Genomic DNA, 11,515 nt, shown 5'->3' with positions numbered 1-11,515 from the left:
GGCTAAGATCTAATGTAGTTCTTGTGAGAACTGAACCCTAAGGAGTGTCTTTTATGGGTTTGTGGGATACACCATGTCACTGACGAGTTGACCCTTAAGCTATATTTATTTTTCTTCACCACCTCTGGCTTTTTGGCAGGCAGATAAAGGACAATACACATGAATGTGCAGTACTTATGGGTTGTAGGCGCTGCAGTTAAGCTAAGTCCTCAATTGAAGAAGTCACAGGTTTAAATCTTTGGGGAAGGAGTAACCAAGAAAATCTGGTTCTCTGGCTGGCCTTTTGATGTAAGTTGAACTTACTTTTCAAAGGTTAGACAATAACGATGAAGACTGCGGACATGGTGGTGCACCGTAACTCCTGTTGTAAATACGAGTCTGACGCAGGTCTGAATGTTTTTTTGCAGTGTACCTCAGGCTTGAAGAAAGATGCTTCCTCTGGTGCCTGTATACAAATATAGATAATTCTGGACAATGTTTACCAACCACAGTTTCAAACTGGATAATGATGAAGAATGAACTGCGACTATGTTCTTAACTCTTCTTAAGTTGGAAAACCAGTCACTTTGGTGGATCTTCTGGCTAATCTCCTGTGTCCCCTCTTTCAGGAATGCCGTGTTCGACAACTGTAACTTTCCAACATGGCAAGACCTCAGTTTGTTGAAGTTTATTTATAGAGGCATTTCCTTAATCCTATAAGAAGAAAACATTCCATCAGGCCCATAGGAGTCAAAATACCCATCACCCTTTCCCAAACAGTAATTTAGGATTCCCATAACACACTTAACACTATAGAGCAGTCCATAGTCTACACCACATACATTTCATGACTTTATTTTGTAATATTGAAGCAAATCTGTATCCCCATATGATACAGCAGTGTCCACCCTTAGGCTGACCATTCTCGGGTGAACCTTTTATAAGCACACAACCCCCACAGATATGTATAACTCAAATGATACAATGGCCTAAATCTAAATGTGGTGTTACTTATTGTACAAGAGACATATACAAATGACCATCTCCCTTGGAAGCTTTATCTAACCATCCGTCTTGTAAATAATGTGTTGAAAGACAAGTGTAAGCATTTAAACAATGGCCTTTGGTAAACAATCTCATTCAATTTTTTAGGGAAGACAAGTCAACTTTCTTATCATGACTACGAAAACATTTAACTTTGCTGAGAGAATCATGGTTGGATATTTGCTTACATAACGTTCAACCAACTTTGCATTTTATACTGAGTGGCACTGCACAGCTGACAAACATTTTAGAATTTAAACTGTGCCAGACTAGTTAATCCTAAAAATTGATTACTTAGGCTGTTAATTTGCACCTCATTAATCCATTTGACACTCATGGCCAACTGATGACTGATTTGGCAGGGTGTAAGAAATCCTAAAGATGGGTTCACACACCCACCAGGGCTCAATGGTCTAGGGAATTGTATACAATCATTATAATGTCTTTACAGCAAACACAAGGATTTAATTAGCACAGGCAAACCCATGACCCGGCCAAATGCCCGCTCTCTATGCCTTAAAACGTGTGACATTTTAAACTTTATGTCTAATCATTTTCTTACTCTGATCAGTTTATTTCTGATGGGCTTATTTAAGGCTACTATATGGATCATTTAAAACTTTTTACATGCAAGTTATACAAGCCCAGGATACGTATCCCATCATGCACGACTGAGACAAAAAGTAATGGAATAAAATTTGTGCACTGTGCCATTTTTTTGTTTGTAATTTAGTAATATAAAAAAATATATATAAAAAAATATATAATCTAATATATAAAAAAATATTAAATATATATATATAGTTTTTTTTAGATAAAATTAACAAGTATTCCCTTATGTGATCTCCTATTCCCATCCCCCACCATTACAAAGTTAGATGGCTGCTCCCATAACGTACATAAATTGTTTATTTTAATATGTAAATAGCATTACCTATGATTATTGCGTGTACTAAACCACAAATTGTATATATTCGTGAAAATTGACAGATCCCTTTTAAGTCCCACCTTTTTAGTATCCATTTGTGTAAATTCTGCAAAATGCTGTTTATTATAAGGAAATCTGATATTATTGTTTTTCTTAATCACTCATTGGGTAACGTTATGTCAATCAGCGGATCATTAGTTTTCATTAACATTCTTGTGTTGCGGGCTATCTTTAAAATCTACACTGCTATTGGTCTACAAGAAATGGAGTTTTGCAGTCCTGATTTGCCCAATGTTAGAACCATTTGGAACAATTTCTGGAGTTAAATAAATAAATTAATTCGAGTTTAAACCTGTGGAATTTCTGAAATATAATTCCACTTATCATCAAGTTTGAAAATGTGTGTATATATTTTGGGGAATAAAGTATTAAGAAATTACTGTTGACTCCTCCTTTTGGATTCAGATCTGTTGTTTTAGCTCAGGAACGAACATGTAGAATTACAAAACCGGTAATTAAACGTTTGTGATGCTTGCCAATTTTTTTTTCTATGCATTAAGACACTTTTTTTTACTACACATTAAAATGGATTTTATTTTCATTTTTTATTTTAGCTTTCATGTGTGACGTTAAGCTTCTCAGAGCAGGGCGCCTGGGGCATGTTCACTTTTGCTGGAAAAGGCTGGGCAGTCATGGGAGATTAGCGGATCTCCTCTACTAGACCATGATCCCCACTACCTGCAAAATCGGGACAGTCCCTGAAAATCGGAATTGTCCTGCGAAAACCAGGACTGTTAGGAGGTATACTTATGAAAAGGGACTTAGGCACAAAGGTTATAGAAACACTATATATTCCAATAGGCAGTTCAGTAAGTTTATTATATTTTATGATGGGCCCATCAAGTATGTTTCTGTTCCAAGATGGCCCGGTTGCTGGTTGCTTTCCTCTATACCTGACTTATTTATCACCATCATGCAGTGTTTGATCCAAGTGGCCCCTTCTGGTGTATTTAGTACTTTACCTGATTATCTAAAACTGCCATTAGTGGCATTAACCTTTATTATTATTTTTTTTATTGCACCGCCATATTCTGTAACCCTGTACAATGAGCAAAAAGGACATAAGAAGCAGTGCATAGCGTAACAATTTGGACTTACCGAATGTAAAGGTTAGGAGGGCCCTGCTCAAACGAGGATGCAATGTAGAAAATTGCGTTATATTAAAAGCTTGGATGCAAGTAATTATCTAGCACAATAGGACAACACCAATTTTGGGTGTTTCTACGACAAGAACAAAAAAAAAAAGAGAATTATTACAAATATACTGAATGTACGTGCAGGTGGACAGAATTCTCCACTTCTATTGTCAGTTACTTAGCGGAAGTCCAGTATTCCATAAATTCATCCCTTTGTGCTTGTAATGATTATACTTTATTCTGGTTTTCTCATTAGCAAGCTTATTCCCAGCTTTTGTAAGTATTATTAAAGTTTGCTGATATAAAATACGGCATCTCCGTGAAACATAATATCCAACTATTAAGACGAAAAGCAGACGTTTATGGTGTTTGTGGTATAAATGATCTACAGTGTACGTGGACCTTCAATATCAAAGTTAATATATTTTAAAAAAAAAAATTAAATTTTATATCTATCATTTGTGGGAAAAATAACTGTCATGTGAGCAGTGCCCTCCTCACCATTTATCTCTGTAAGACCAAATGGTTATGTGATGCACTACGGTTCATGGGTTGCACATCTCTGTTGAATGGAATACAATGGCACTATATAAACTAATTCATAATATAATAATAATAACAATAATAATGATAATAATAATAATAAATTGGTTCTTATGCAAACTTGGAAACATTGTCTCTTCCCCATAGAAGCCAATGGGATGTTCCTGCTGGTATTATGACTACTTTCTACTAGGATCACATTTTTTTTACAGATAACCCCTTTATGTTCTTCAGTAATACATCTTAAATTATTAATTATTAATGCTATTTCTTTTTTTTGTCATTCATCTTATTCTGGTAATTTTGTGGTGCAGACGCTAGCGTAAGGGTAATAGAGGTAAAAAAATCCTAAAAATTTAATACATTTAGATATACCCATATAAACAAAATCATACAAAAATACTAATAATAATAATAAAAAGGGGTTAAATATAGTTATTAATTGATACAGAGATTAAAACTGAAGATATTAAATGCTGTGCACCTAACGCGTTTCACCCTTGTGGCTTCTTCAGAGGTGACTAGCCAACGTGACCATTCAGCCCTCCTCAACTGAGGAAAGGGTGCCGATTGTAGTTGCAAACGCCAGGGCTATTTATCTCCTTTTCCTTATTTATTGTATATGATTTCATTATGAAGTATTTCCCCCGACCAGCACGACCCATGGATTAGATTGCATTTAGAATGTAAACTCATGAGCAGGACCCTCATAAACCCACCGTTCTTGGATTGCACCTGTTGTAGCATTTTGCACCAGAACCTTTTTTTTTTAAAAAGATCCCATTGTCACCTTTCCTTTGAAAGCAGCACACCTAGGTTCTTAGGAGGCTTAGTCTGGTATGTATAGTAAATAGATTATTTTTATTAAAAAGAATGCCACAGGAAAAATAATTACATCAAATACACCGGTTTGAGTTTCAACAAAATGATGCCAATTTTTCCATGGATAGAATAGAATATTGTGCGGTACGACTTAAACCTAATTATGATGATATACACAATTGCTGATAGATGCTCTTTAAATGAAAATTGTCACTAAATGAAATCTCTCTTATTTAATCTTACTACACTGTAATTTATATTTATTCCATGCTTCATAAGGGTAATCTTCAGCTGCTCCGTTGGGTTTAAACGGAAAAATGTATCAAGGTAGTATTTCTTATTTACGTGTTTAAAGAGCACTGATGGTATTAGCAGGTCGGTAATTAATGTGTTATGCAGACTTGCTGTTCCCAGACGCACGCACAAAAACATCTTTCTTGTATTTCTCTAGTTTCCTGCGCAGACATAATTTGGCCGTGTTGTGATGTTTTCAGCAGCTGTCTCAATAGCTGGAGAAAAATCGCTACACACAATGCTCTGACCCTCTGAAGTCTTTGGTCCTCGCCATCTTTGTGTTCTTAAATCATGAGTTTCTTGATTATGAGTTGCGTATTTTGTATTTTATGTAACAGACATATGCAAAGGGCCATCTTTTGCGCTCATTCCAAAATATCAGCTGGATATATCTCGTGGTGCCTTGTAAAAAGACGGTATTGTCTAAGGTGGTTTCTCTAGAGGTCACTCCATCTACCTCTCCATTTAGAGGAGGGTAAGAGATGGCGCTGGCCTCATAACAAGTAGGTAAGAAAAAGGGGGCAAGAAGTTGGTGGAATTTAGCCACTTAACCGATCCCTAGTGTCAAAGGACAGATGACAGCATGGCCAAGGGGACCTGGAAATCAGTTGGCCCCTGGAGCCTTCAGGGCAAATCATTAGTCGTACTGCTTTTGAGGCCCTCTGTACTATTCTATAGTTTTGAATCTTATATGTCCTCACATTTTACTAATAACTATCTAATGTTTAATCACACCCTAGAATTACACTTAGGTATTGCGTAAAAATGTGGAGCAAGGCACTATACTTTTATACTGATATATCTAGGTCAGGTTAGCTTGGCTGACATTGCGAAACCAGCATCTAACTGGCGAGATTGTAACAATGTGGGTGTATTACAACTGGTAACCGCTGTATTAAAATCACACGCTTATATCAAACATACAAATAATACAATAAATCGATTGTAAAGCCTATCGACCAGGGTCTTCCACACCTTATGTTTATATTTGTGTGTTACTCTATGTATAAACTATTATAGAGCATTTCGGAATCTGCTGATGCTTTATAATTAAAATACTAAAGTATAAGTGAAAAGACAAAAACCCTGATACGTTATACTGAATAGTTTTTTTTATTGTTTGGTGCATTGAGATATATAGAATAAAGTCCTCTAAATTCTATTTACCGGTTATTGTGTGGTCAAAAGCTTCTGTCCTGTAATGTGTTCTTTTCTGTTTCTTGTAACTTTGTACATTTTGGGGAGTATTCACAAGGGTCATAGTTGATGAAAGTAGGCAATTAACTATTTAGTTTAAATTACAAGGATTGGGGTAGGCACATGGCTAGTCAAGGACCAATTAAGATTTGAGTCTCTAACATTAGGAAACCACTCTAGACTGTTAACTAGATGGAACGAATAGTTGTTTTCTGCTGGCAAATTATAAGTATTTCTAACTTGGGCTATCCAGTGGGTTAAGCTGGGCACGGTCTCAAGAGCAGGGGTAGATTGAAGCCAATTTAAAACATCCCGACAGTTCACCAATATAAGCCTTCCCACCAACTAAGGCAGGGGCGTCCAACATGCGGCCCGCGGGCCAGATGCGGCCCGCGAGACCTCGAGGTGCGGCCCGCGTAAGATCGGCAGCCAGGGCAACCGATCTTACGCGAGCCGCACCTCAAGCCCTGCTACTTACTTGTGGGAGGGACTTCTGGACTGCACACAGAGGAAGCGGAGTTCACGTGACATCCTACTTCCTCTGTGCTTTAGCAGAGAAGGCAGAGGGAGGCCGCGCCCCCTGCTGAAGTCTGTAAGCGGCATCGAGGAGCTGCAGGTAAGGAGGTGGGGAGGGTGTTTGAATGAGTGTGTGATTGAGGGAATGAATCTGTGAATGAATGATTATATGAATAAATGAGTGTGTGTGTGTGTGTGATAGCATGGATGTGTAAGTGCTGGAACCTAGGCATGATGGGACTGTGATTGCTGTTAGCAATCACACTCCTATCATGCCAAGTCAGCCAGTACATGCTGAAACCTGGCCAGCTGCCCCCCTTGTGTATTTATGCTGCCAGCAGTATGGGGTCTGCACTTACAGCCACCCTGTACCAGCATGTACTGGCTGACTTGGCATGATAGGAGTTTGATTGCTAACAGCAATCACAGTCCCATAATGCCTAGGTTCCAGTATTTACTGGATGGATGTGTAAGCGCTGGAACCTAGGCATGATGGGACTGTGACTACTGTTAGCAATCACACTCCTATCATGCCAAGTCAGCCAGTACATGCTGAAACCTAGCTAGCTGCCCCCCTTGTGTAGTGATGCTGCCAGCAGTATGGGGTCTGCACATCACTTACAGCCACCCTGTACCAGCATGTATTGGCTGACTTGGCATGATAGGACTGTGATTGCTAACAGCAATCACAGCGAGCACAGTCCCATCATGCCTAGGTACCAGCATTTACTGGTTGCCTGCATTTACTGGTTGCCAAGTCATATTGCTTATTTTGTCCAATTGTGTGTTACCTACTTTTATTAAAAATGTGAGTTTTTATTATTATTTTTAAAGGTGGGGGTCATTTTCGGTTTTGGCTAAGTGAACCCTGAATGTTTTGGTCCAGAATTTTCATTTTAGTTCATCCCTAGAATAAATCTAGGGAATCCTGAATTTGTAGTCGCAAAACTTTCTAGGCCCAGAAATCAGTGAGAGGAAAAGTAAAGGTTTTGTGTCATTTTACTTTATTTTAATCTGCATATTTTATTAAAGGCCATATTTTTTGTCACAGTGAAAAATGAGTGCGGCCCGCGCACGTATACAATTCTGATGAAGTGGCCCACTGCAGAAAAAACTTGGACACCCCTGAACTAAGGTATTGTGAACTCCCCCAAGCTGAGCTCCTACGTAACTTATGGGAAATCCCGGCAAATAGTGAGCCAACTGGCCAAACTTTGAGCCAAATGCATTCAAAATGCCATTCATCCCTGCAGGTTTTAGGTCCACAATTTACATCTGAAAACATGTGATCCATGGAGGTCTTTTGTTTTAGATAATGCATGAAGGGTCCCTCCCTCCTATCCCAGGACCATGGATATTCATGTCATTAATGATTAATCAAAATCCTCCACTGTCTCTACTCACAAGGACCTATTCCTCCTTCTATACCTCCCCCCAGTACCACCCTTATTATTCAGGTTCAATAATATCTACATGAGAACACTTTGCCTCCTCAATTCCCGATAGTAGAACTGTCATACTGAAAACCGGAGCAGAGCAGGATGTCCTATCCATCTGGTTTGGCCACAATAGTATATGTATTGCATTCGCAAAAAGAAGAAACTATAGAGCATTGGAATCCTGTGTGAAATTTAGGAAAGCTCATTTCTTTCTTAAAAAAAATATGCCTGCTCAGCTAAGATTACTGATATTGGCCTTCTGGCCTAAGTATCTATCACACTCTACCACTTAATCTTTATACACAAGGGCTATCTAAACGTAGGGTCCTTGTCCAGGTGTGAGGCCAGGGGACACAGGAAGAATTACATGGTCGTAAAAGTTGATTGTAACCCCATATTGTAAATTAAGTCTATCAGTGCAAACATCTCAATTACTTTATAGCATGAAGTCAAACCCCAGTGAGCTTCTGCTCCAGGGGTAGCTTGGATAGTCCAGGAAAAAAAGCATATTTTAACCTGTGAGATTTCTTAAAAGTCTCCATCAGATTAAATCATGCATTATGCAGGGCCACAGGATAGCAGAGAAATTTGCCAGGAATGGCCCTTCATATATCACGATAATCAATGTACATCATAGTGAGTTCAGACAGTTGAAACCGTAACTACACCGCAGCTCAAAATTTAAAGAGCTGGCACTCCATGAGGATGAGAAGTCAAACAGTTTATAGCCAATAATAATTCCTTTATTGTAATTGTCAATTAAAATTCAATAAAGTAACTCCAAAAAATAATTATAAAGAAAAAGGACATACCAGCCGACAGTTTCGCACCAGAGGTGCTTTGTCAAAAATACTGCGAACTCTCCCTCTTTACTGAACAAGCCGCTTTTTGTGTGTGCAGTCTTTTCCTCCTGCCATGGAAAGTTGATTTTTAGGTGTAACTTATGTTATGGATCCCCTGATCTTGAGGTTTTGGACAATTCAGTTCTAAGTTGTAGTTAAATAGGGGCTCAACTAAAGAACTTCAACTGAGGAACTTCTGGATACTCATTAAACTGAACTGAGAATTGAGTTTGCAAGGGAGCTCCAGCAAGTTTTATCAATCAGTTTATGACAATACCCTGAAACTCTTTGGAGACCTTGGCTCATGTTCAGATCCTAAAAACAGCAACTTATTTTAAGATTTGATAGACGTGAGGTTCTGTGAGCAGCTATGGAAATCCAATAAATCCAGTAATACAACTCTAAATTAATAAAACCACGGATTAATGAAGAACCCAGGGGGAGTGAGTTCATTCGACCAATCAGAGACAAGATTAACAGCGGATCAAGCAAGAACCAATAGGAGCCAGGGGGGAGTGAGAGAACTCGACCAATTAGAGTGTTGACAAGATTAATGCAGCTAACCATTATACTCTCACCCTAAACATCTTATAGGAGATAAATAACAACATTTTCTCGTGTGAAATGGTTAATGATACAGCGACACTAACAAAGGGAACAGTGTTACAATGTTATCGGATTAACAAGAAATGGTACTTTACACAAATTGAATGTAGTTAGGTACTGGCTCTGATTAGATTCAGACGCTAAGCGGTCAGGGATACCTTAGTATCAAAGACACATAAACTGTTAGCACCAAACCTGTCTATTTATAGCAATAGTTTTATGTGCGAACAGATGGAAAACAGACTTCTTTATAAACCCCATCCTGACTTCTGAAAATAACCTCTGTAAGACAAAAAGTACATGTTTAAATGGTTTATATCTGCTTGCAAATACATTTGGGATAGTGGTCAGGTATGTGAGCAAAAGTCCACGTTATTATTATTATTTGTTTTATATAGCGCCGTCATATTCCACAGCGCTGCAAAAGGTGTAAACATATAACAAATAATATATAACATAACATCAACAGGTACGGCGGGTCCTGCTGAAACAAGATTACAATTTGGCACAAATCCGGTGCTTGAATATGCCGCCATGGCTGGATACATGTAGCCGCAAGCAAATACACTGACAGTGCCTATGATGCCGCCGGCTGCCTGGGCATCATTTAACGGCCGCTGGCCACGGCCACTTTTATTCCCCAGTCGGACCCTGCTAGGCTGTGATCCTTGTTCTAAAATGTGAGACTTTTTGAAAGGTTTGTAACCAAACCTCTGTTTCATTATTTCAAATACAGAATGACCACAAGGGATCAATTTAGGCTTGAATGGGATGTCTGAGGTTAGGGTCGTGTAGCCAGAGGGCCACTGTACCTAGCAGATAATCCAACACAAATTGTAATGTACTGTGCTTAGTCGGCAGGGGAACAGCTACATTAAACGAAACATAGAATAATCCAAGCGTTCCCCGCAAAACATTTCGGTAGCCGCTTAGTGTCACAGGCTACAATACTCCCAGAATCACTAAATCAGAATTAGAATTATTATTTCGCAATTCCACAAATTAAAGTGATAAATAAGGTTTTGTGGCTGGCTACGTAGATAATAATTGTAAATCAGGTAAAAAGGTTATTCCCAAGAAAGCAGCGTTCTAAGTCACAGAATTGTGACAAACAGGACCTTCGTGAAACTGAAGGTTAAACGACTCAATCTGTTTTTTTTTTTCTGTTTTTCACGTAAGTATGACTAGCCAGAATGGAAACGATATCGTCTCTTTAGAGAGGAATCGTGACCTTATTACAACATGGTCAATAAATCCCTGGAATAAAATGGAAGGGTACTTTGGATGCTCTGTTTGTGTCTTGCATAAGTTACCTTGTGCTCTCAGACATGACCCCTTATGCTAATAGACTTTTGTCACGTTGATAAGATTACAAAAGGACGAAATCTCTGTGCTGTTGATGTGTAGCCTCCGATACCTGATTACGTGGCCTGATCTAACAAACAAAGCCTTCATTTAGAGTTCAGCAAATGGAGGCTGGCTTTTTGGCCTTTAATAGAGGCTGCCCTGCCACGGCCCTCGAGTGTCAGAGTATATATCATTGATTTTAGAAATTCAAAAGTTGGCCCCAAGTTAGAGTCTGAAAGATACACTGGTAGCAACATTTTGAAGCCTGACAAAACCAGCCAAAAATGAGGATTCTGAAAAAAAAGATTGTTATACGGAAACCTGATTTCTAATGGAAAAGTAGGTACATTGGTGTAATTACTCGTTATAACTACATATTTTTTCAAAAACCGATTTACTGCACTTTTATAAATTAACCACAGAAAAAAAACCTTACTTTTTAATCCATAGATGGGTGAGCTGCCTGTGACACACTGTAGCCAGAAATAGGCTATTGCATTACTACAAAAACTTAATAAACTCAAAATTGAAAAAATATCCTAATTCCTAACTTTTTTTTCATTGTGTTGTGATGTTTTAATTTGGTTCATGTAGAAGTGTGTATCTGTGTGTGGGGGGTTATTAGGGAATGCTCTGGTTGGGCAACTTTTTGATTCACTCTAATAAATGTTACGTTTTTATAGAATTGGGATATTTTCGTTATTTTCATCACATTACTGGGTATTCCATTTTGCCTTCTGTTATGAGCTAAGCTTTAATAAC

Source organism: Spea bombifrons, chromosome 3 (genome assembly GCF_027358695.1).
Source record: "Spea bombifrons isolate aSpeBom1 chromosome 3, aSpeBom1.2.pri, whole genome shotgun sequence".
In the NCBI taxonomy this organism is placed as follows: Eukaryota; Metazoa; Chordata; class Amphibia; order Anura; family Pelobatidae; genus Spea; species Spea bombifrons.
Note: the sequence above shows the minus strand (reverse complement) of the source record.